The sequence below is a fragment of the Lepidochelys olivacea genome (genome assembly GCF_965140295.1).
Source record: "Lepidochelys olivacea isolate rLepOli2 genome assembly, chromosome: 20".
Lineage (NCBI taxonomy): Eukaryota > Metazoa > Chordata > Testudines > Cheloniidae > Lepidochelys > Lepidochelys olivacea.
Window position 1 is genome coordinate 7933065 of NC_140430.1, and position 23535 is coordinate 7956599.

The 23535-nt window shown below is 47.0% G+C and overlaps 1 long non-coding RNA gene across 2 annotated transcripts; it reads right to left on the bottom strand.

Annotated features, from left to right (window-relative positions):
- On the bottom strand, positions 1-23463 carry LOC311510748. 2 transcript variants are annotated; one of them, XR_014709132.1, is made up of 3 exons: positions 23408-23463; positions 924-1696; positions 1-820 (listed from the first exon to the last, which is right to left on the bottom strand). It is a non-coding gene; the product is annotated as an uncharacterized lncRNA (long non-coding RNA). The 2 variants fall into 2 exon arrangements; XR_014709133.1 differs by lacking the exon at positions 23408-23463 and adding an exon at positions 23067-23151.
- Positions 23464-23535: the final 72 nt, after the last annotated feature.

Below are 23535 nucleotides of genomic sequence, written 5' to 3' on the forward strand. Positions count from 1 at the left end.
AAATGGGAGGTTCTACTATACAGCAGTGACAGCTGAGACACCCTGAGCACCTTTCCCAGCCATGCAGAAGAGCTCTGTACAGCTCGAAAGTTTGTCTCTTTCATCTACAGACATTGGTCCATTAAAAGACATTACCTCATCCACCTTGTCTATCCAGTATAGCAGCTGTTAAAGTACCTTTTAAACCTTCCCACTCCAACGAACTAAGGGTACAGTGATTTCAGAGTTTCCCAATGGAAGGAGTTTTACATTTTCCTCGGAGAGTAGATCAGATTCCACAACCAGGTCTTTTCTGACCAGAGAAATTTGGGTGTAAGTGACCCTCCAACCTTGGCAAACCTTAGCATTCACCTTGGAATCTTTAATAAACTCTTTATCAACCACCAATAGGTCAGACCTTACAGCATTCACTAGGGTCCCCTCAGTCCAAAGTAGCCACATTAACCTGGGCTGAACAGGGTTTATATTCGGATACCCATTGCTTAGGATAATTTCTTTTCATGTGCTCAGTGGAGTCAGATAAGTAGCACTTTTTGGGCCGTCCTGCTGTGCTAGAGGCCTGTAATTTTGACTACTGGGAGGTGATCAGTTCTGTGGTGGTGGGTGCTTGGACTCACCACCACACCCTCCCTTTTCCCAGACATAAAACAGGGTCCCCCTTTTGTACTGGGCTTCTGCCCCTCCTTCTGGGGTCTGTGCTCACTGAACAGTCTGGCCTGTATGTAGGAGTCTTGATATCAGCTATACTCCATACAGTGGCAGGGGGGTTATCAAAGATCGGCGCTCTGACTCCTTCAGTACATCTACTCAGGAAACGTTCCTGTGGAAAGAGGTCAAATAACTGGTTAGAATCTTCTACCCCTCTTCCCTTTGCCCATTTTTCATTAATCACATGTTGTGCACACATGTTCTCTCGGACTCACCTTGTCATGCTTTTGAGAGTTCTGAACCTTAAAACGATACAGCTCTGGGGTGATCTGAAACCTTTGAAACACAGCTTGTTTCAACTCGTCCTTTCAGTGCCTGCCCCTTGTCCATCTCATTAACCACTCCCAATGCTCTACCAGTCAGCTTGGAGATCAGCGTGGGTACACTCTTTTCCTCTGGAATCCTGTACAGTTCATATATTCTTTCAAGAGTGGAGAGAGAGAGACGGATTGTATCAGAGAGTAAGGCAAAGTCTGTCCCAGCTGGTGCCCCTTTTGGAGGATTGCCTGCTGTCTGGGGGTTCGGTATATACCTCTCCAGCATCTTGCTCATGATCTTTTGGTTCACGCTTTTGCTCCTCCAACTCCATGGATTGCTGGCATACAGCTTCTTCCAGCTCCAGCTGTCTCTGATGTGCTGCTTCATTCTCTTTGGCTGCAATTTCCACCATTCTCTGTTGATGCTCACCCTCCTTCTCTTTTTCTGCTAGGTTCATTTTACAGAGCTCTGCCCTGGCCTTGTCCAGGTCCAGAGCTGTCACTCTGGCGGTGGTGGCACCACGTGGGTTCCCCGAGTCTTCACGCTCACTTGGAGCTCGGCTGCCCTTCATGCGGCTTGGCATATTCCATGAGGAGAGTCTTAACCCAGCCGTATCTTTTCCTGCAGCAAATAGCCAGCACTCAGCACACAGCTCCTCCTATTGCTTCTTAGTGTGATTAGCATGTATTTCTCTGCTCATCCAGCCTCTTCTGCCACTCTAGTCCCTTACCTGAAACAAACACACAGACAACAAAGAGTAACCCTTTCTTCCCTTCTTTCCAACCTTCACACTCTCTAGGCTCTTGGTCACTGGTTTATAAGCACTGTGAGCATGGGCTGTGGTTAGCTAGCAAGCAGGGTAAAGATCCTACTGACTACACCATTGGGCTGGGCTGGTTCCTGGGGTATCCTGGACTGAGTCAACTCGTTAGCCCTGCTTCTAGGGTGACGGAGTCTTGGTAACTGGGGGTCAGCTCCCTAACATGACCAGCCTGTCAGCCACCCAAGCACTCTCCTCTTGGGTGTGCCAGTCCTGACTTCACCTTGCAGGTTAACAAGAGGTGCACCCCAGCCCGAGTCCCTTTGAAACATTACTTTGTGATATCCAGCCCCTGACACTAGGTACTCACAGAAATCCCAGATCCTCTGCCCCCATAGGAGCAGTGCACCCCAGTTTACTAGTTTTACCTTAACCTCCCCCCTTCCTGTACAACACTTGTAATAAAAACAAACAGTTTATGTATTCAACTAGAAACAACAGAGAGAGTGATGGAAACAAAAGGTTACAATACAAAACAAAATGATAAAATACAAACCTGAATCTACACTTACTAAAAGCTACCTTTTCTAGCTAACAAAGTTTCTCCCACCCCCAAACTTCAATCTCTTGCAGAGCTAGCTGACTTCACAGGAACCAGGAACCAACTTTTCATGAGATCACCCCAGCTGCGCAGGATGTCTCTTCAGTTCAAGGATACAGAGTGCCTCTCCCCTCTGTTATACTGCAAACGGTCTTTTGTCTCTGCAGTGGCTCGAGAGCCTGAGTACTACCCCTAGGGTACAAACCCCAACTGGGCGGGGACTTCTATATTTAGATTTCACCGATCAATCATCAAGTGTGAACTCCACAAGCACTGTAATGGCCTTAACATGGAATCACAAACAGTCCCCTTGGATACGAGCCATGGAGGTAAGCTTACCTTCGTGATAGATAGTCCTTTACACCAATGATCACAGCAATATTCAGGTTTCAGAGTAACAGCCGTGTTAGTCTGTATTCGCAAAAAGAAAAGGAGTACTTGTGGCACCTTAGAGACTAACCAATTTATTTGAGCATGAGCTTTCGTGAGCTACAGCTCACTTCATCGGATGCATACCGTGGAAACTGCCAATTTATTTGAGATGAGCTTTCGTGAGCTCATTTCGTGAGCAATATTCAGGTTACTTCCAGTCCCAAAAGACCAGTCACTTACCCCATTTCCATTGCACCTTAGATCTCACACCACAGACAACACCTGTAGTCAATCTCATAATAAACTCTAAAGATTTATTAACTAGGAAAAGGAAATAAGCTTAATGCAAGTAAACATATATACACAAATGCTTCCACTCTTAAGTCTCAAGTAGTAATACAAGCATCTATAATAAGCAAGCACTATATGTCCTTTAGGGGTACCCCAGGCCAAGCACTGGGGATTTTTTACTTTTTCTTAATAATCCGTGCCCCTCAGAGTGCAAATAGCATTAAAGATCCAGTTTCTCCTTGTTAAGGCCTTTTATACCTTCTCCCCTTATGCTGCAAGATGCAAGTTCAGCTGTTGCAAGGAATTCAGTCTCCTCTTCATGGAAGACAGGGGAGCAATCAACAAAGTCTTTTGTCCTCTGATGTTCCACAATGGTTTGTCTGGTGTCGATGGGCCTTCTTGTGTTGGGTAGGACATAACGCCTCCTGAGGCAAACGAGTATTTCATACTCAATAATGCTTCTCTCCTGACTGGAGATTTACAGTTACAGAGCAAACACTTAAATACTACCTTACAACATGGGCTATAGCTATAAGTGAGGTTAACACATACAGCAACTTACAAGCATTCCATAAAGTCTAAACACAAAGCACATTTTTATAACCATGTGACTGAGGTCCCAGGGGGGCCATGCTGCAGCTGCTCAATTAGGGCAAACTGCAAAGAATGGGGCAGACAATCCCCAAAACTGGCAGTTATTCTAATTCTTAGATTCACCAAGCCAGCAACAAAATAGCTTCCTCAATACCTTACTGGTTACCCAGAAGCCAGAAATACAGTTCCCTTAGAGCAACCCAGCCTTGAGCTCCCACCCAGACAGCCAAGTCAAATATGATGAGGATTACTGAAAATCTTATTCATCGTATAAAAAGTCCTACCAATCCCAAAGGATTGGACACATTACCCACCAAGTTAATGAATATTTCAGATTTTACCCAAATCCACGCTTACAGCCAATTCTTATCAACTAAACTAAAATTTATTAAAAAAGAAAAGAGAGAGTATTGGGTAGAGATCATTATACATACAGATATGAATAGAGTTCTTAGATCAGTTTCATAGTAGAGATGGGGAGCTTTAGAGTTGAAAAAAGTACTTTCAGAATTAGTCCATGCGTAGCAGTCCAATGTCCTATATCACGGTGATCCAGATGGGACTGGAGACCTCATTCTTGTGACTCAAACTTCCCCTGATGAAGCTTAAGCAGATCTGAGATGATAGGATCAGGGCCCTAGAGTTCTTTTTATAGTTTTCTAGCAGCCTCTTGACAGCGTGCCGTCCTTGGGTGAACAATAGGCAATTATCCTAGCTTTGAAGTAGACCTCCTATTTCCTAAGCATCACCGATAATTAGCTACATGGATTAACATAAGGCAACTGCCCATCTTCAGCCATTCACAGGTAGTTTACTACAAACTTCAAAGAGAAATAAGGACGATGATATTACTACATTCACAATTCATCTGAACGTTAACATTGCCTTTTGATCTCTGAATTAACAGAATCCAGCGATACACAGGAACCATTTGGTTACATTGTCAAACTCTAACAATATATATGTAAACACACAAAAACCACAGTCATAATCCACTATGTCTTTAAAGGTTGAATCTGAGTCAACCAGCCTGCTAGTTGTATAACCCTTTCTGGCCCTGTATCACAAACCTAATACCTAGCTTAACAACACTAACACCCAGGCGAGCCAGACTGGTTCCAGCTATGTCTTTGTCAAGGTTGAGGCCTAGGGGCTTTGACATGAGCTGCCACCTGGTCTGCCAGCATCATAGTCTCTATTCCTAGACTGGGTGATCCCCTCTCTGTTGTAATGTTCCTTTCTTTACCTCCAAGAGGTTTTGATTACTTGTAGTTCTCTCTGATGGTTTTCCATGGATAGTCTTGGGATGGAGCAAGGCTGGACAACTGAGCCTTGCATTACATCACTGGCCAACCAGGTCAGGTACAACTCTCTCCTGCTTAAACAGGCCATCACTGAGACATATTATCCCCTGGTGACTGACTTTTACTCCAAGTTTATAAAGCATGCTGTCAATATTAATACATTATTCCTTAAATATTACCTGTACATACGCATGTCTTATAATGAGTACGAATCTTGACAAGTTCTGAGCTTTCTGTAGATACCTTATACGTTACTGTTTATGGAGCAATATCCTGTATACTGTAGGTTGGTGTAGACAGTTTGTCAGGTCAGAGGTGAGAGATGTGTGCAAAGAACAGGGGACCCTTTGCCAAGGAGTCTCTATGTCACACCTCCCCTTTTGTTATTACCACCCCTTGGTGCTGCTCATGTAATTCCACTAGCAGCCTTTTCTGTAAGCTTTCTGGTATTATTACTAATAGGCGCTACAGTGGGGTGGTCACCCGCTCCGGCCCTGAAGGGGTAAAACAGCCCTGGGAAAGGGCTGCCCCAGGGAGCCAATAGGCTAGCTGCAGTTGGCCCTATAAAAGGGCTGCTAGCCAGGCGCTCAGGCAGTCTCTCTCTCTAGCTTTGGAGAGAGATGGACCTGGCTGTTTGGGAGCTGAGCAGGGTACCTGAGGTAGAGCCATGCTGGGGAAAGGCAAGAGGCGCTGGGGAGCTCCAGCCTGGCAACTACCCAGGCTGAGGCCTTGGATAAGGCCCAAAGCAGGTACTGAGGCTACAGAGGTGTAGCCTGGGGTTAGGCAGAGGCAGCTGGTCCAAACCCTCCTTGCCAATGATGAGTGGTTTACAGACTGCAGTCTGCCCCAGTGAGTCGGGGGGGGCTAGCTGATGACTGGTAGTAGCCACTGAGGCAAGGTGGGTTTAGAGGGTTGGGGGTTCCCCTGGGAGGGGAGACCCACAGTGAGGGGGTATTCCTAGGGCAGAGCCCTGAGGTAAAGGGCACTGGGGTCCAAGAGGGACACAGGGCCAGCGGCAGGTGAGACACCAGCCTGCAGAAGGAGCTGCATATGCTGGAGAGCTAATTCCCTGGATGACCAGCAGGAGGCACTGCACTGGTGAGTTGTCACTTTGCTACAGGTGCCATGGCAAATGACCATTGTCCATGGATAACTCCACTTTCCTGAAATAGCAAGGGCCCAGTTGCTCTTTGATTGTGTGATTTGGCCACCCTGAAAGTGCTTAGTGCATCACCTTAACTAAAGAGGGGTCTTTGCTTGTTTCCAGAGCAATTTCCTTAGCTGTAATCAAGAGGTGATCTTGGAAAGAGACTGTACACACAGGGTTTTCCTCTCTGCTTCCCTGTGTAAAGACCCAAATGGGACAGCGCCTCTGATGGGGTATGATGCACACCTACTGGTAGGCAGTGGAGATCACAGCCCATCTCTGAAGCTCAGCTCAGTTCAGTGAAACCCCTGCCTTTGGGCCTAGAGTTTATGATCAGTGATGAGGGCAAACATTTGTCTAAACAGTTCCTCATGGAGTTTAATTACCCCCAAAATGGTGCCGAAAGCCTCTTTTTCTATCTGTGAATAGTTTCTCTCAGCCTTTGAGAACATTCTGGAGTGAATTCTCTGGGGTTCTCACTCCCATCTTTACCAGTGTGTGCAGTGACAGCCCCAGCACCTACAGGAGAGGCCTCACTCACAGACCAGTGCTAGGGGATCCCAGACTGAAATGTTCCAGGAGCCTGGAATGACTCCGATTCTTTTTTGCAGCCTCAAAACTCTTGTTTTCCTTTTCTGTCCAAACTGGCTTCATATTTGTCCATAACAGCGCGGACATCGGACTGCTTAATGTGGCTCCATTTGGAAGTAGCCTTCCATAGCAGTTTAACGGGGCCAGAAACAATCTAAACTCCAAGACATTCTGTGTTACTGGTGCATTCTCAGTGGCTTCTTTTAACGGGTTTACCCTTCTCCACCGCCACCATGCTCCAAGCGAGTAACCTGATTTTGAAACACGTACACTTATCTTTGCAAAAATATAGCGTTAGAGTTAACAATCTCTGTAGAACCTCCTCTAGCCTCTCTAAAAGTTCTTCTGAATTCCTCTGTTATCAATAGGTCATCAAAATAACCATCCTCACCATTTAGCCCCTGTCGTGCCTGACCGTTACTCTTTGATACACAGCAGGTGCACTAGCTCCCCGCAAGGGGGTCATAAGGTCAGCTTTCACACCCAATGGCCCCTTATGTGGCTTCAAGGTCAGATATTTTTAATCTGGTTCCAGCACCCCCTGCTGGTAGGCTTGAGACAAGTCTAGTTTGGGACACATCACTCCACCAGCCAGTTCTGCAAATAAATCTTATAGTTTAGCAATTGGATACTGGTCCACTTTCAGCCCGGGGTTTATGGTGATGTCCCCACAAATTCTTCTGCTGCCATCACTCTTTGGGGTACACACAACTGGGGCAGCCCATTCAATGAACTTGAACTTACACCATTTTGCAATTCCTCCATTTGGTTTTCTGCTGTCTATCGCAGAGCATATGGCACAGGTCTCTGCCACCAATCCAGTGCTCTGTCACAGGACTGGTGCTATGAGCCCGGCTTTGCAACTTTCTCTGGGAGAACTCCTTCAGTGAGCCAGACCCCCCTAGTGCCCTCACTTTTCTTCCAGGGAAAGCACATGGCTTCATCACCTCCTTAGGCTGGACCTCTGGGCCTTCAGCACCCCTGCTTCGCACCGTGTGCACCACTCAGCAAGTCTCTGAGGGAGACTTGTACGATCGCAGGGAGCAATGCTCCTCCTCCACCAGCATCCGCAGGGACACCCAGCCAGCGCTGTCACACAGAAAAGTTTATTAGTTGGCTGGAACACAGCAAAGGAAGTCCTTGGCAAGCACAGAGAAAAGGATGTTCCAGCAGAGTCCATCCTGGTCAGTACAGAGCCCAGAGCTCGGTCTTTCTGATCACTCTGTCCCAGTTCAGGTGTGTGCCCAGAAGCCCTCAGCGGCCAACACTTAATCACACCCTGGCACCTCCCCAGTTCTTTGTTCTCCAGCTGGGCAAACACTGTTTGCTTCCGGCCGAGAGGTGGGCCATCCATGGTCATTGGTATCAAAGTTTCGGTGATTGGGTTTGCCATGGTCTTCTTGAAAACTCCATTGATATGGGGTCCAAGCCACAGACAGCTAGGAGCCATTCACACCAGAGTCTCTGAGCCTCTGAAGAGAGCAAACAAGCCTTTTTACTCCCTAGGGTAACCCTGAAGCTCATAGGCTTCATTAAAAATATTACAGAAAATTCCCATTTTCATAGAATCATAGAATCATAGAATATCAGGGTTGGAAGGGACCCCAGAAGGTCATCTAGTCCAACCCCCTGCTCAAAGCAGGACCAATTCCCAGTTAAATCATCCCAGCCAGGGCTTTGTCAAGCCTGACCTTAAAAACCTCTAAGGAAGGAGATTCTACCACCTCCCTAGGTAACGCATTCCAGTGTTTCACCACCCTCTTAGTGAAAAAGTTTTTCCTAATATCCAATCTAAACCTCCCCCACTGCAACTTGAGACCATTACTCCTCGTTCTGTCATCTGCTACCATTGAGAACAGTCTAGAGCCATCCTCTTTGGAACCCCCTTTCAGGTAGTTGAAAGCAGCTATCAAATCCCCCCTCATTCTTCTCTTCTGCAGGCTAAACAATCCCAGCTCCCTCAGCCTCTCCTCATAACTCATGTGTTCCAGTCCCCTAATCATTTTTGTTGCCCTTCGCTGGACTCTCTCCAATTTATCCACATCCTTCTTGAAGTGTGGGGCCCAAAACTGGACACAGTACTCCAGATGAGGCCTCACCAATGTCGAATAGAGGGGAACGATCACGTCCCTCGATCTGCTCGCTATGCCCCTACTTATACATCCCAAAATGCCATTGGCCTTCTTGGCAACAAGGGCACACTGCTGACTCATATCCAGCTTCTCGTCCACTGTCACCCCTAGGTCCTTTTCTGCAGAACTGCTGCCTAGCCATTCGGTCCCTAGTCTGTAGCTGTGCATTGGGTTCTTCCGTCCTAAGTGCAGGACCCTGCACTTATCCTTATTGAACCTCATCAGATTCCTTTTGGCCCAATCTTCCAATTGGTCTAGGTCCTTCTGTATCCTATCCCTCCCCTCCAGCGTATCTACCACTCCTCCCAGTTTAGTATCATCCGCAAATTTGCTGAGAGTGCCATCCACACCATCCTCCAGATCATTTATGAAGATATTGAACAAAACCGGCCCCAGGACCGACCCTTGGGGCACTCCACTTGATACCGGCTGCCAACTAGACATGGAGCCATTGATCACTACCCGTTGAGCCCGACAATTTAGCCAGCTTTCTACCCACCTTATAGTGCATTCATCCAGCCCATACTTCCTTAACTTGCTGACAAGAATACTATGGGAGACCGTGTCAAAAGCTTTGCTAAAGTCAAGAAACAATACATCCACTGCTTTCCCTTCATCCACAGAACCAGTAATCTCATCATAAAAGGCGATTAGATTAGTCAGGCATGACCTTCCCTTGGTGAATCCATGCTGGCTGTTCCTGATCACTTTCCTCTCATGCAAGTGCTTCAGGATTGATTCTTTGAGGACCTGCTCCATGATTTTTCCAGGGACTGAGGTGAGGCTGACTGGCCTGTAGTTCCCAGGATCTTCCTTCTTCCCTTTTTTAAAGATTGGCACTACATTAGCCTTTTTCCAGTCATCCGGGACTTCCCCGGTTCGCCACGAGTTTTCAAAGATAATGGCCAGTGGCTCTGCAATCACAGCCGCCAATTCCTTCAGCACTCTCGGATGCAACTCGTCCGGCCCCATGGACTTGTGCACGTCCAGCTTTTCTAAATAGTCCCTAACCGCCTCTATCTCCACAGAGGGCTGGCCATCTCTTCCGCATTTTGTGATGCCCAGCGCAGCAGTCTGGGAGCTGACCTTGTTAGTGTTGTTTTGTCACAGTCCAGCCTTCAGGGGTTTAGAAATGGCCTTGTCAGACCCAACCAGCCTTGCTGCTGGGCCTTTTATCAATCCCATGTCTGTATTACATACAGCTTTGTAGTTTTCTTGCAGTTCCCCCTCCCTGTCTGGCATGTGGTGCACCACACTCCAATCCAGTCAAACGTTGGATACCCACTTTCTGCCCATCAACGGGGGACCATTTCCTTCCATTACAATTAACTCTAATGGGGAACAGCTACCTTTATATATTGCAGTGACTGGGAGACTGCCTAATACTCCTTCTGCCCATTCTGCGTAATTCTGTAAAGCACCTGAGTGTATCAATCGTCCCCCGGGTGATTTGTAACCCCCTGAGCGACCTCGGGCATTGACTCTCCTGTATCTAGTTCCAGGATCACATAATTTCCCTTTGCATTAAGATAACACGGGGGATGATATGTCCAAGCCTGTGTCATTATCATCCTCACCCCCTGTGGAGGCCCTTCTTCCTAGCTCCATGGGGCCAGGCTATTTTCAAATGTGCATTTTTCCTTTGGATTCAAAGAGTGCAATCTTCATGGCTCCCTCTAGTGGCAGTTTCTTGTTATACACAATATTCAACAGCCTCTTAATTCAGGATAAAGAAAAGGAGGACTTGTGGCACCTTAGAGACTAACCAATTTATTTGAGCATGAGCTTTCGTGAGCTACACTCCATCGGAGTGTTTTATACCAAAACCAAACTGATCTCTGAGAGCCTCTGTCAGAAACTTACCAAACCGACAGTTTTTTCCGGCTTGCCAAAAATTCAAAGATACTTTCCCCTTCTCTTTGGTTTCTTCAATAAAACTTATCTCGCTCTTTTAAAAAATTGTGGGGAGGAACACGTAATATGTCTCTAGAGGCTCATGTCCAGCTCACCAGGCTCTCATGGAAAAGAGAAGCCTTTCAGCACTGTAAATGTGGTTTTCCCGCCAATGTTGGGAACAGAGCCTTTGGTGTCTCAGTAGCTGCTATAGCCCTGGCATAAAAATGCTGCTCAAGTCTGAGTGCAGATTTGCCAAATCTTCCTCTTTTTCATTATCTTCGCTCTCTCCAGGCAGGTGGGTCTGCTCCCCACAGGCACCACCTAGTGGTCAGGCAAGGGCATGACAGGCACTCTTCTGTCTTGGCACTCTCTGTTGATAGACACACCAGCCCTGCAGTGCTCTGTCCCTTTCTGTGATTCAGCCAGACAGGTCACAAACTGTGTGAGGGTGAGTAAAGACTCCAACAGAGACTAAATCTACTGGCCAGCAAGGAGCTTCAGGTTTCACCTGGCCGAAGTCCCAGAGCCAAGACTCTCTGGGATATGGGGTCTTCCTCGTCCTGAGTCTCAGTATCCGGGATAGGCTTTGTGCCTCCAGCTCCTTCAGGGCAGGTAGGAAAACCCAGGCCCATCCCTCCACCAGGTTCCAGTCCAGCACCCAAAGGATTCCCGCTCCCTGCACTGTTGTGCAGCTGCCTCCCAGGTCACTTCCTACCAGCCTCCCCAAGCAAGAGGGCACAGCAAAGACATGCAAACAAAACAAAGAATATTTCTCCAACTTCACAAAATTCCAGAAGCCTTTTCCCACAGCAGGCTGGGTAGACCATCCACAGTCAGGGCCCCCCACTGCTGGGCCTCCCCCTCAGGGTTCCTTCTGCAGAGCCTCAGAGTGCAGGTCTGCTCACCTCCACTGGCCACCTTCGCGTTGCCAACCCTTGTCATTTGGAAAATCATGAGTCAGACCCCAAAAAATCAGAAGATTTGCCTTAAAAATTGAGGGTTTTTTTTTTTTTTTTTTTTTTAAAAAGTGGGTTCTCTATTTCCCTTCTGGCCCTTTAAAAGGTGCTCTCAGGTCCCATTTTCCTCTGCCACCACGCAGGCTAAAAACTTACCTTTCTAGTACAAAAAGGTACTAGAGGCCAGAGCCCCACTGCTGGGGCTGAAAAAATCCTGAGATTTGATAGTTCGCTCACGAGTGAGGTTTAATTTTACTTAGGAATTGCATCACTCGTGATAAATTCACAAGAGTTGGCAGGTCTGCTAACTACAAGTGAGCTACTCTGATCCCATTTTCAGCTCCTGCAGCCTGTGCGTGCATTGCAGGTGTGGTGGTGCAGAGCATCCTGGGTCCAGAGCAGCTCCTTAACCCCTTCCAATCCAATGTGGTTTACTTTTTAGAGTTCAGAATAACATACAAGAATACGAAATAGAGACCAAGCAGGCTCCTCCGTTTGGCAGAGAAGCACAACACACCCCTTCTTGCTGCAGGCTGTTTCCAGACGGATTCAGATCATACACTTCCCTACAGAGCTCCTAGCCTGCAAGCAGGGCCAGAAAACCCCCTGAGAATTTAAAATGATAGATCAGTTTTCAATATACCACCACCACTTTCCAGCCAGCACTCAGCCCAAAAGCTCGCTTTCTCCTAACTTTTCTCAAGATTAAACTGATTTTTTTTTTTGCACCATCTTGGCTTCCTTGCTGCTTTCTCCATGTGCTTCTTTGGTGTTTCTGCTACAGTACAGATGCACAACCTCAGTCCAATCACTTCCCCACCCCCGTGGAACTTCTTAGACTGCAAGACCCAGCCACTACCCAAGCTTGCATAGGATGTGGTTGTTGGGCAGTGGTTTTCCATTGTTTCAGCTATCATAAAGCAAAGAAGCATTTAATTGCCCCCTCCTTTAGCTTGAATGGAAGGCAGCTGTCATACCCAACACCTTCAGCAAGGTGTGATTGCCCAGCCCCCAGTGCAACAATGTGTAGCCGGACCTGGCATGTTGAGGATATTCAGCAAAATTGTTTTACAAAGAGTAAAAGTCCCAACAGTGCAGGTTGCCAAAACCCTTCATGGGAAAAAGCAGGAACAGCACACGACAGGAAGGAGACACATTCCCTTGCATAGCAAGGAGCCAAACCAAGAAAGGAGGTAACACATCCATGCATGTTTCTCTTCTGTTCATTCAGTCCTAGCAGGTGCTTCCAAAGATTTCTCTGCCCCAGAAGCAAATGGAAGCATGCCAGGAGGGGAGGAAAGCCTATGGCCTATGCACCATCCACTCGCAGGACCTCAGCACCACTCTGCTAATCCTGGCCCAGGAACATTGGTGCATAAGGGTGAAAATGCCTGCTCCTGGAGGAGCAAAAATGCCCCACAATCAGCCAGGCAGGTGTGGGAAATGAGACACTGGAGGCTGTAAAACCTTTGGGGAAAGGACCATCCCTTCCTTTGTGTCTGCAAAGCACCTAGCATATTGGGGAGACTGCTGAAAATCAATAACCAGTAACAGGTGGTATCACCAGAGCCAGAACTCTCTCCCAGACAAAGATGTGTTCATTGAGTGCAAGGCCATAAGGGACCACTGTGATCAGCTAGTCTGACCTCCTGCATAGCACAGGCCAGAGACCTTAGAATCATAGAATATCAGGGTTGGAAGGGACCTCAGGAGGTCATCTAGTCCAACCCCCTGCTCAAAGCAGGACCAATCCCCATCTAAATCATCCCAGCCAGGGCTTTGTCAAGCCTGACCTTAAAAACCTCTAAGGAAGGAGATTCCACCACCTCCCTAGGTAACGCATTCCAGTGTTTCACCACCCTCCTAGTGAAAAAGTTTTTCCTAATATCCAACCTAAACCTCCCCCACTGCAACTTGAGACCATTACTCCTTGTTCTGTCATCTGCTACCACTGAGAACAGTCTAGATCCATCCTCTTTGGAACCCCCTTTCAGGTAGTTGAAAACAGCTATCAAATCCCCCCTCATTCTTCTTCCCCAAAATAATTCGTGTTTGAACAGCAGCAGACCTGTCAGGAAAACATCCAACCTGGATTTAAAATTTGCCAATGATGGAGAATCCATCACAACCATTGAAACTTAACTTACCAAGGATAACTTCCCCTCACTGTGAAAAATTTACACCTTATTTCTAGTGGCAGATTTCAAGCCAGCTGGCTGCTTGTCCTCACAGATTGAAGGAATAACTGGGGGTTCATCTGCAGTCCAGATCCAGTTTCAGAAGTTTATTGTCTTACTCCTAAGGAGGAGAACCCCAGCTGTTTGTTTTTTCCTGCAGCCCCCTTAATCTGTCCATTAGCATTTTGCTCAGACTGTCCCTTAGTACCATTGTGAACCAGACAATACTCAATTTTCACACGACCAGCCCAAGTGAGATAGCGTCTCTTCCCCTCTGCCTGACAGGTCTGTGGTTCACCTTTTGGTGACCTGCCTTAATGCACAGACGTAGAGAACATAATTTTTAGTATATACACAACTCTTTGCATATTTTCTGTCCATATGTATCACAATGATTATGATGACCAGTGTGACACAGACTTTCATTAGTGACCTTAAATTATATTTTTTGGCAGACTGGGTCTGGTACGTAGATCCCAGACCCAGGGAATTCCTGTAACTCATGTGTACTTGTGTGTCCTCTGCCAGTTGGTATCAAGGGGTCTTTGGACCACACTGCTGCCTCTGAGAAAGCAGTACACCCCATTCACTAGCTTCACCTCAGTTCAATGCTCTCCTTAGCACAAGGCACTGAGACAGCATTATAGTAAAAACAAACTGAAGTGTATCTACCAGGGCTTGAGAGAACAATTTAATTAGAAGGAAGTGTAAGGGTTAGGAAACAAGGTTACAGGTTAAAAAAAGAAAAGAAAACCCATAACATGCAATCTATAGCCTACATTTCTTAACAAGTCGCCTTCCTATCTAATTAAGGTCTTTCTCACCCAAAATTCATTCCTTGCAGTGCTTGTCCAGTTCCAGAAACTGGGATCAAGTTTCATGAGAGTCCCACACTGGCAGAGTCCCCACATGTGCCCGTTCTTCAATTTTGTACCATCATAGATCACTGTCTCTTACCCCAGGGGGATACCCTTCTGAGAGCTCACCTGGGAATCGTTTGAGTATGCTCAAGGCTGCCTCTTCCCCACCCAGTAAACAAAAACTGGCTCAGTCAAAGGAGTCCACTGTTCTCATGTTGAGTGGGTCAGGCCTGTGATTTTCTTCCAAACAGATTTGGAACACAATATCATACATGGACCATAACTCTATAATTTTGCATGCAAACATCTTGCAATAACCCAGGCAATCAGCTAGTTCTTAGCTTTTAAGGCCACATATGACCCCCTTGGGTTAATATCCAGAAAATGGATGGACACAGATTTAATCTCCCTTCTAGGACATGTTTGGGCATCTGTGTCCCAGATCCCCCACTATAACTCCCCTCCCCAGAAGGGATGCTCTTGGAATCCCATCCCTGAGGGAGAGAAATGTAATAAGTGAAAAATGAAACTGACAGCAAATGTGATGCTTGGGGACCTTTGCTGAACTCTCCACCAGGGAGAACTCCACACAGCAGACCTTGGGCTGGGTGACCTAGTTTGGGAATTATCTTAGAACACTTGACAGCTCGCAGCAAAGTTAAGGATGTTTTGGTGGGATTTCCATGAAGGTTGTGAAGGCCCTCACTCTTTGTTAATTTTACAGCACCCAAGTTATGTCAGGTGCTCTGCTACACAGACATGCCCCCTGCCCCCAAGCGCTTACAGATAGGACACAGTGAGAGGGGGCATCATTCACTTCTCTCCATTTCTAGACACTAAGGCCCAGAGCATCAAATGCATGTAGGTGCCTAAGTCCCATTTAAATCAATGAGAGTTAGAAGCTAAATACCTTTGAGGATCTGGGTCCCTCCGTAAATCCAAAAGAAGGACAAACTTTGTGGAGCTGGCCTTGCCCTGCTGGCATTAAAGGAAGCGCTATGGGAAGCATGTGCTAGGACAAGTGGTCTAGTTTGGCTTGAGCTTAGCTAACTTGAGCTGGTGACCTAGCTCAGGAGTAGAGGCAAGGCCTTTAGCTCCAATGTGGCAGATATCTACAGCTAAAACACATGTGGGCTAAGTCCAGCCACTTTTCCTAGTCAGGACAAGCACAACAGCTGCTTCCTGTGTCAGTTTGTTAGGCTAGGTTTGGTTTATTGGTTTAGGGTGTGATTCACAGTTAGCATGTGAGAAAACAATCCCACATGAACTCATGCTTTGTGAAGATTTCTGCTAGGAGAGGGCTCTTCAATCTAGTAGACAAAAGCAGAACAGGATCCAACGGCTGGAAGCTAAAGCAAGACAAATTCAGGCTAGAAATAAGTGGTGCATTTTTAACAGTGATGTTACACAATTCAATGAGAGGTCACACAACTTACTCCTCCTGAACTGCCTGAGCAATTAGGAATCCAAAATAACAGGACCCCTCCCAGCTTAAGAATACCCACAACAGCATCTATCAACTGTCATCCTCACACCTCCACCAACCTTCCCCGACAGTGAAAACTATCAGTGATATACTTAAACAAAAAGGATTTTATTAACAAATCACACAGTAGGTTTAAGATAACTGTGGCATGAAGCCTGAACCCAAACCCAAACCAAAAGTGGAAAACAGGTGTATAAAAAGTCTCTATAATACCGTATCCACACAGGAAACAAGGATGAGGGTAACGGATCTAGAACCCTGAAGTCTTCAACCAGGAACCAGCCTCTGGAACCCAGGAGACACTGCTCAGGAACTTGCCGTCAGGACTACCTCTGCCAAGGAAAGGGCCAGGAGCAATGGTAAGCTTGCATGTCTCCTCATCGTCTTTTCTTCATCTCCGCTACTAGCAGAGCTAACCTCTGTTTTCCCCAAGTCTATAGTACTACCTGGTTCATAGGCGGGGGAGGGATAGCTCAGTGGTTTGAGCATTGGCCTGCTAAATCCTTGAGGGGGCCATTTAGGGATCTGGGGCAAAAATTGGGGATTGGCCCTGCTTTGAGCAGGATGTTGGACTAGATGATCTCCTGAGGTCCCTTCCAATCCTGAGATTCTATGAACCAGTCTATATAGTACTAACAAAGCTGGAGCTCTTGCTTTCCCCTGACCAGACGTGGGCACAGGCTGCCACTAGGACAGATTGGAACCAGTCGCTGTGTGTCAAGTCCTTATATAGATTTTCACATTGATCACATATCCTTTCCCACTCTTTCTGGTTACTGGGCAGACTTGCCAGCAGTATCCAGGCAGCTGCAGTATCCGTTACTTACACGGACCGCCTAAAAGATTTCAAACACCAACAAAGCTGTGACTGTCCAATCAGGGACAAGTACTTGGAAAAAGGGTGCCAAATTGCGACTAAGAGACAACAAGAAGCCTATCTAAGATGGAGGACACAGGAGTGTGAGAATAACCAAAATGGCAATTCACTGTTTACATTTCCCCTCTTTCGTGGCCATGTGCAGTAATACAAATGTTGAGCCCCCACATTACTATATCTGTATAAGGTAGTCTGTCCATTGTCCAAGTAACCCCAAATGTTACCTAGATTTAAACCCTTGGTTAATTTCTTTCACAGCTGTTGAGTGAAAGGAACCATTACCTCCAAGTACTACCCTGATATTAACCTTTGTTTAATACTGGTAACCCTTTTAACTCTTTTTCTGACCTAACAAACCAATATGACCCTTCCTATTATCATTAGATCTGAATGATCAATACCATTACTCTTGGGTGCAAGAAGATACTCCATATCTCATTCAGATTAGTCGACCCACTGAATAATCCTTCCCACCAGTGGCTGAACCTAGACTCTTAAGCCACCCACTTCAGAATCGTCCTTATTTGCCTAGAGGAGTGATGGACTGTCAGCATCACCTCCTCTCCATCTTTCTCCAGCTGCCTCAACTGCTGCCTAAGCTCTGGACGATGTACAATCTCTCTGAGCAGAGAAAGATTTGCACCCATGTATACTGGTGTTACATGATCATAGAGCACATAATGCATGCTCTTGGTTTGCACTGACACATTGGTCAGAACAAAATCAATACCACATCTCATCACACAGATGGTACAGAGCACAGGCACGGGTTAACGTAGGGATTGTGAAATACCTCATGGAAATAATTTACCACAAACTTTGGATACCAACTTCTAATGCAGATGCATTTTGTATCCACAAATACAATAACAGATCAGTTATAATCACTGGCACTTACTCTGTAAGTTTTAGGATCTAAACAGATATGGGATGTCTCAATTACCCCTGAGCCACAGGTATAACCTATACCATACTCCTCTACACAGGAGTTCAAGTTAACACTCCTGTAGGTACCCTCTTTCTCGTACACCCACCTATTCAACTCTACCGGCATAAAGACAGACTAACTGACATTAAGTCCTAGTGGAACCAAAGAGTAAATCCGTTCCTTCTGGGCCTGCTCAATAGTGAAGACAAATGCAATAATTATAATCTCATTTGTGTAAGAGAAATTCACTAACCTCCACCATTGTTGGTGATCTTGTTCAAAGGAGATGGTGAAGTTTCTCCAGATGACTCCCCTCAACTCTATTGGCAGAACTCCACTAAACCCATCTCTGATTAGATCTTTTGCTACTGTGAATATCTAGTCCTGAGACAGCATACAGGACAGGGCCAGGGACACACTGGTCTGCAGGACATCTAAAGCAGTTATAATATTCAGATGATCCTGCTCCTGGATCCTTAACCACCCTGGCAGTACGCTAGCAATTCTACATTGCATCCCATTCAGTTGGTTTAGGGATGTTGTCTGTGCATGCAAAAGGGAAGCTATATCTGCACCTATAGCCCCTATCTTGCTAGCCAAGATTTCCTTATCTATAGTGTTAAGGACACCTAGGCCAGTGCCCAACCCTCCAAGGATCATAGCTAGGGTGTCTCTTTTGCTGAGTCTAGAGTTCCTTATTGTGATGCTTTCCAGCCAGAAGTACCATCCCACCCTGAGTGGCATTACATAAGGTGCATACTTATACTGTACGCAGAGATATCTAACTGAAGTGACATTATTTTTCAGAGAGTAACGAGGGTCGATCAGCAGTAGTGTTTTTTTTTTTTTTATGTCCCTCTTCACCACCACAGCTCCGATATAACTTTTATATGGTCTACGAACAACAGTAACTTCCTTGACCTTCCTGAGACCATACAGGCCAGTGAATCCATTTACCGGTACCGTTTACATTTACGTCTACATCAATGCTACTTATGCACCTAACACTGAATGTAACATTTCCATACTCACAAAACTTGTTCTTATTCTGTGAACCAAAATGTCTGACATTTGTGAAGTTGATACACTGCATGTGTCCAGTAAACATTTGAATAGGGGTATACAAATTAATTTTTACAGCTCTTATTTAACACTGATTACAATATCAATAGTGTTTACCCCAACTTTCATCCAACTATTCAGTTTTGTTTCCACATATGAACAAAGTGAACCATTGTTTACTGCCACTTGAAGAGTGCAGCCAGTGAGAAAAGTATCACTAATTATCCACGTGCATCCAACATCCAATCTGAACACGGATACAAGCGTGTCTCCATTAGCATTTTCTAGAGTTACATTTGACTCACTGTCTACCATGAAGGCAGTCATAGTCTTTCCACTGGACTTGTCTTCCCAGACCACGTAACAATTGGTCAATCGTTCATTTGCGTATATTGCTATGATGCCATTAAGTTGAAGAGGCATTCCTTGGATTACGTAACTGTTATTAGCCTCACAACTAAAATGGTCACCAGTGTTAACAGTCACTGCATTTCCAAAATGCAGGGCCCATACACATAAACAAATACACCAGAGCATTTTTCCGTAGCACCTGAAAAGCAAAGGAAGAGAAGGGACAGGTTACTATATTTAGCACTGACAAACCTTTACTAGGACTTACACCAAGAAAGCCTCTGCTTTCCTCCTGGGCAAGTAGTACTGACAGAGCTTAGTGGAGCCTCTGTGTTCCTCTGGGCGCTTAGTACTGACAGAGCTCACTGGAACCTCCATTTTCCTCTAAGCATTTAGTACTGTCAGAGCTCACCTGTGCCTTCCTCTACATGTTTATTGGCCCTTCCAGCTCTTCAATTGGGAAGAGTGGAACCACTTTAAAACCTGCTTCTTTTTCCCTTTAATTTCAACCTGGTAAACGGTGGGACTTGATTTGTTAACAGTAACAACAGGATCCAGACACCTGGGGCTCAATTCATGGCTCTTTTCCATATAAAACCTGTACAGCATTCTGTCCCCGATGTTCCACTTGGTTACCCTTGAGGTGTCCCCCAGATGTTTGTCCATTAGCTTTCTATTTGCTCTCAGGTTGACCACAACCTGTTTCTGGATCTTACTGATGGAATCCTAACAACTCACTCATGAATTTATCTGTCAGAACCCGTGGCTGATAATCATCCAATGGCATTCCACCCAGCCACTACTGCTCTGGGATCTCATGAGTCTGCCTGTCAGGACCTCGTGAGGAGTAAGCCTATGTGAAGCTACTGTTGATCTTAGTGTCATGAGAATCAGTCGGGGCTTCCTATCCCAATCTTTACCTGACTGTTTCACTATCTTTCTCAATGCAGTATTTAGGATTCTATTGGTTCGTTCTACTAAACCTGAACTTTGACGGTGACCTGCAATATGCAACCTCTGCTTTACCCTAAATGCCTGACACATACACCTAACCATATCACCTACAAAGTGAGGGCCCTGGTCAGAATAGATTACATCAGGTAGTCTGAACCTGGAAAAGATCTGCTTTGGCAGCACCTTAGCTGTAGTACTGGATGTGTTTCTCATTGGGTGGGCTTCCACCTACTTCAAGAAAGCATCTATCACTACCAGACAGTGCTTGTTACCTCGCCCAGTCTGAGGCAATGGGTTTATAAAATCGATTTGCAACTGTGACCAGGGTCCTAGGGTGTCACACTGGAGTTACTCAATTAGGGTGAACTGCAAAGAATGGGGCAGACAATCCAATACTTAGATTTACCAAACCAGCACAAAACAGCTTCTATAATACCTCACTGGTTACCCAGAAGCCAACAGCACAGTTCCCTTAAAGCAACCCAGCCTCAGGCCTCCACCCAGACACCCAAGTCAAATATGACGAGGATTACTGACAATCTTATTCATCATATAAGAAAGTTCTACCAATCCCAAAGGATCAGGTTAATGAATATTCCAGATCTTACCCAAATCCACACTTACAGCCAATTCTTATTAACTAAACAAAAATTTATTAAAGAAAAGAGAGTGAGTATTGGTTAAAAGATCAGTATACATACAGACATGAGTACAGTTTGAGATCATATTCATAGTAGAGATGGTGAGCTTTGTAGTTGCAAAGAGTTCTTTCAGAATTAGTTCATAGGCTACAGTCCAATATTCATATTCAGGGTGAATCCAGATTAGGACTGGAGATCTCAATCTTGCGACTCACACTTCCCCTGATGAAGCTTAAGCAGATCTGAGATAAAAAGAATCAAGACCCAAGGGTCTTTTATACAGTTTTTTAGCCTTCTTTGACAGGTTGGAGTCCTTAAGCGAACAATAGGCAATATTGCACACCTGGCAATAATTCTATCTGGACATCAGTGGGGTTTTGATCACATGACCACCACTACAGCTCCACTACCTTCCCATTGTCAGGCTGGAGGAGTGTTCCTTTTGTCAGCAGAATTCTGGGTCTTTAGCAAGAAATGCCAGCGTTCTCCTTGCTCTGCTTGATGATGTCTGCCCTCCTTTTAGGCTGACCTTTAGTGGCGTTAGTGGTACTGGCGCAGATTGTGGTGTAGCCACTTCTTTTGCGGGTTGCCAGGCACACGCTCTTTGGAAACTACTGCTCTCCCAAAACGAACGACAGCACCTGGCATTGTCTTAGCCTAGAATTTTTTTGCTCCAGTTTCTTGAGTCAGTGGGGACTGATCATGTGATTAGCAGAAAATACAGTGACTAGCCGTGTCACATGGTTGGGGTTAATATCCACTGATATCACTCTAGGGCAGTGGTCTCCAAAGTTTTTGGATGGTGCACCCCCACGGTGCCGCCGAAGAAAAGAGAGGGGAAGACTTACCGCAGGCATGCCGCCGAAAAAAGAAGGAGGGAAGACCTGCCGCAGGGGTGCAGAGCTGCCGCTGAAGAAAAAAACACGGCGGAGTGCCATCCGGCGGCGTTCCTCCTGCCGCGCACCCCCTGGGATCCTCTGGTGCACCCCCTGAGGTGCACACACCCCACTTTAGAGACCACTGCTCTAGGGCAGCGGTTCTCAAACTGTGGGTCGCGACCCCATTTGAATGGGGTTGCCAGGGCTAGCGTTTGACTTGCTGGGGCCTGGGGCCAAAGCATGAGGGCTTCAGCCCTGGGTAGCGGGGCTCAGGTTACAGGCCTCCCACTTGGGGCTGAAGCCCTTGGTCTTTGGTCCCCATACCCAGAACAGTGGGGCTCCGGCTTTGGCCTCCCCACCTGGGGTGGCGGAGCTCAGGCCTCGGTCCCCACTCCTGGAGTGACAGGTTTCAGAGCAACAGCCGTGTTAGTCTGTATTCGCAAAAAGAAAAGGAGTACTTGTGGCACCATAAGCTTATGCTCATATAAATTGGTTAGTCTCTAAGGTGCCACAAGTCCTCCTTTTCTTTTTACTCCTGGAGTGGTGTAGTCTTTTTTTTTTTTTTTTTTGGTCAGAAGGTCACGGTGCAATGAAGTTTGAGAACGCCTGCTCTAGAGGTTACTTTTACCCCGAGCCTCCTGAAGGACACGCAGCCACCTGCAGCACGGCTCCACGCCTGCTGCTCACAGAGAGGCTCCCACCCGATGAGGGGCAGGGGGCAACCCCCCCACGTAGGTCACCCCAAGTTGCAGTGGGGGAGGTTTAGGTTGGATATTAGGAAAAACGTTTTCACTAGGAGGGTGGTGAAACACTGGAATGCGTTACCTAGGGAGGTGGTGGAATCTCCTTCCTTAGAGGTTTTTAAGGTCTGGCTTGACAAAGCCCTGGCTGGGATGATTTCACTGGGAATTGGTCCTGCTTCGAGCAGGGGGTTGGACTAGATGACCTCCTGGGGTCCCTTCCAACCCTGATATTCTATGATTCTATGTGAGGGAGAAGAGCCTTCCCCCCGCCTGTCACCCTGCGGGAGGTGGGGAGAGCCTGCCAGTCTCCTCCAAGCCGGTCATCCATTGGGGGCCGGGGGGAGGCTGACCCCAAGCCTGTTATCCCCTGGGAGTAGGGTGACCAGACAGCAAGTGTGAAAAATCAGGACAGGGGTGAGGGGGTAATAGGGGCCTATATAAGAAAAAGATGCAAAAATCGGGACTGTCCCTATAAAAGCGGGACACCTGGTCACCCTACCTGGGAGGGAGGGGCGCCCGCCTCCCTCTGCGTGGAGCTGCCTACCCACGCGCGGAGGAACGAGACCCTGGGTCGCGCCTCTGCCTCCCCTGCCTCTTTTAAGATGGCGGTAGCGAATAGCCGTCGCTACTGGGTGACGCAATACACCTGAGCCACGACCATGGGGCGTGTAGCTTGTCTCTCCCAAGATGGGGGGGGGGGCTCTGACCGTCACGCTGCGAGTGACGTAATCCAACCGTGCCGCTGGGAGGGAAGCCATGGTCTTGGCAAAGGACTCCTTAGCCTCTCCTAACATGGCGGCCGCGAGGCGCGAGAGGTCCGGCCTCGGCCCTGGCACTTACCTCCCCTGCCTCTTCCAAGATGTCGTCGGCGGCAATGTCGCGCGCTCAGTGACGCGCTCTGGCGGCGCCGCCGCGGGAAGGGGGGCGGGGGAGCGGCCGGAGCGGCGCAGGCAGCGGCAGCCGCGGGA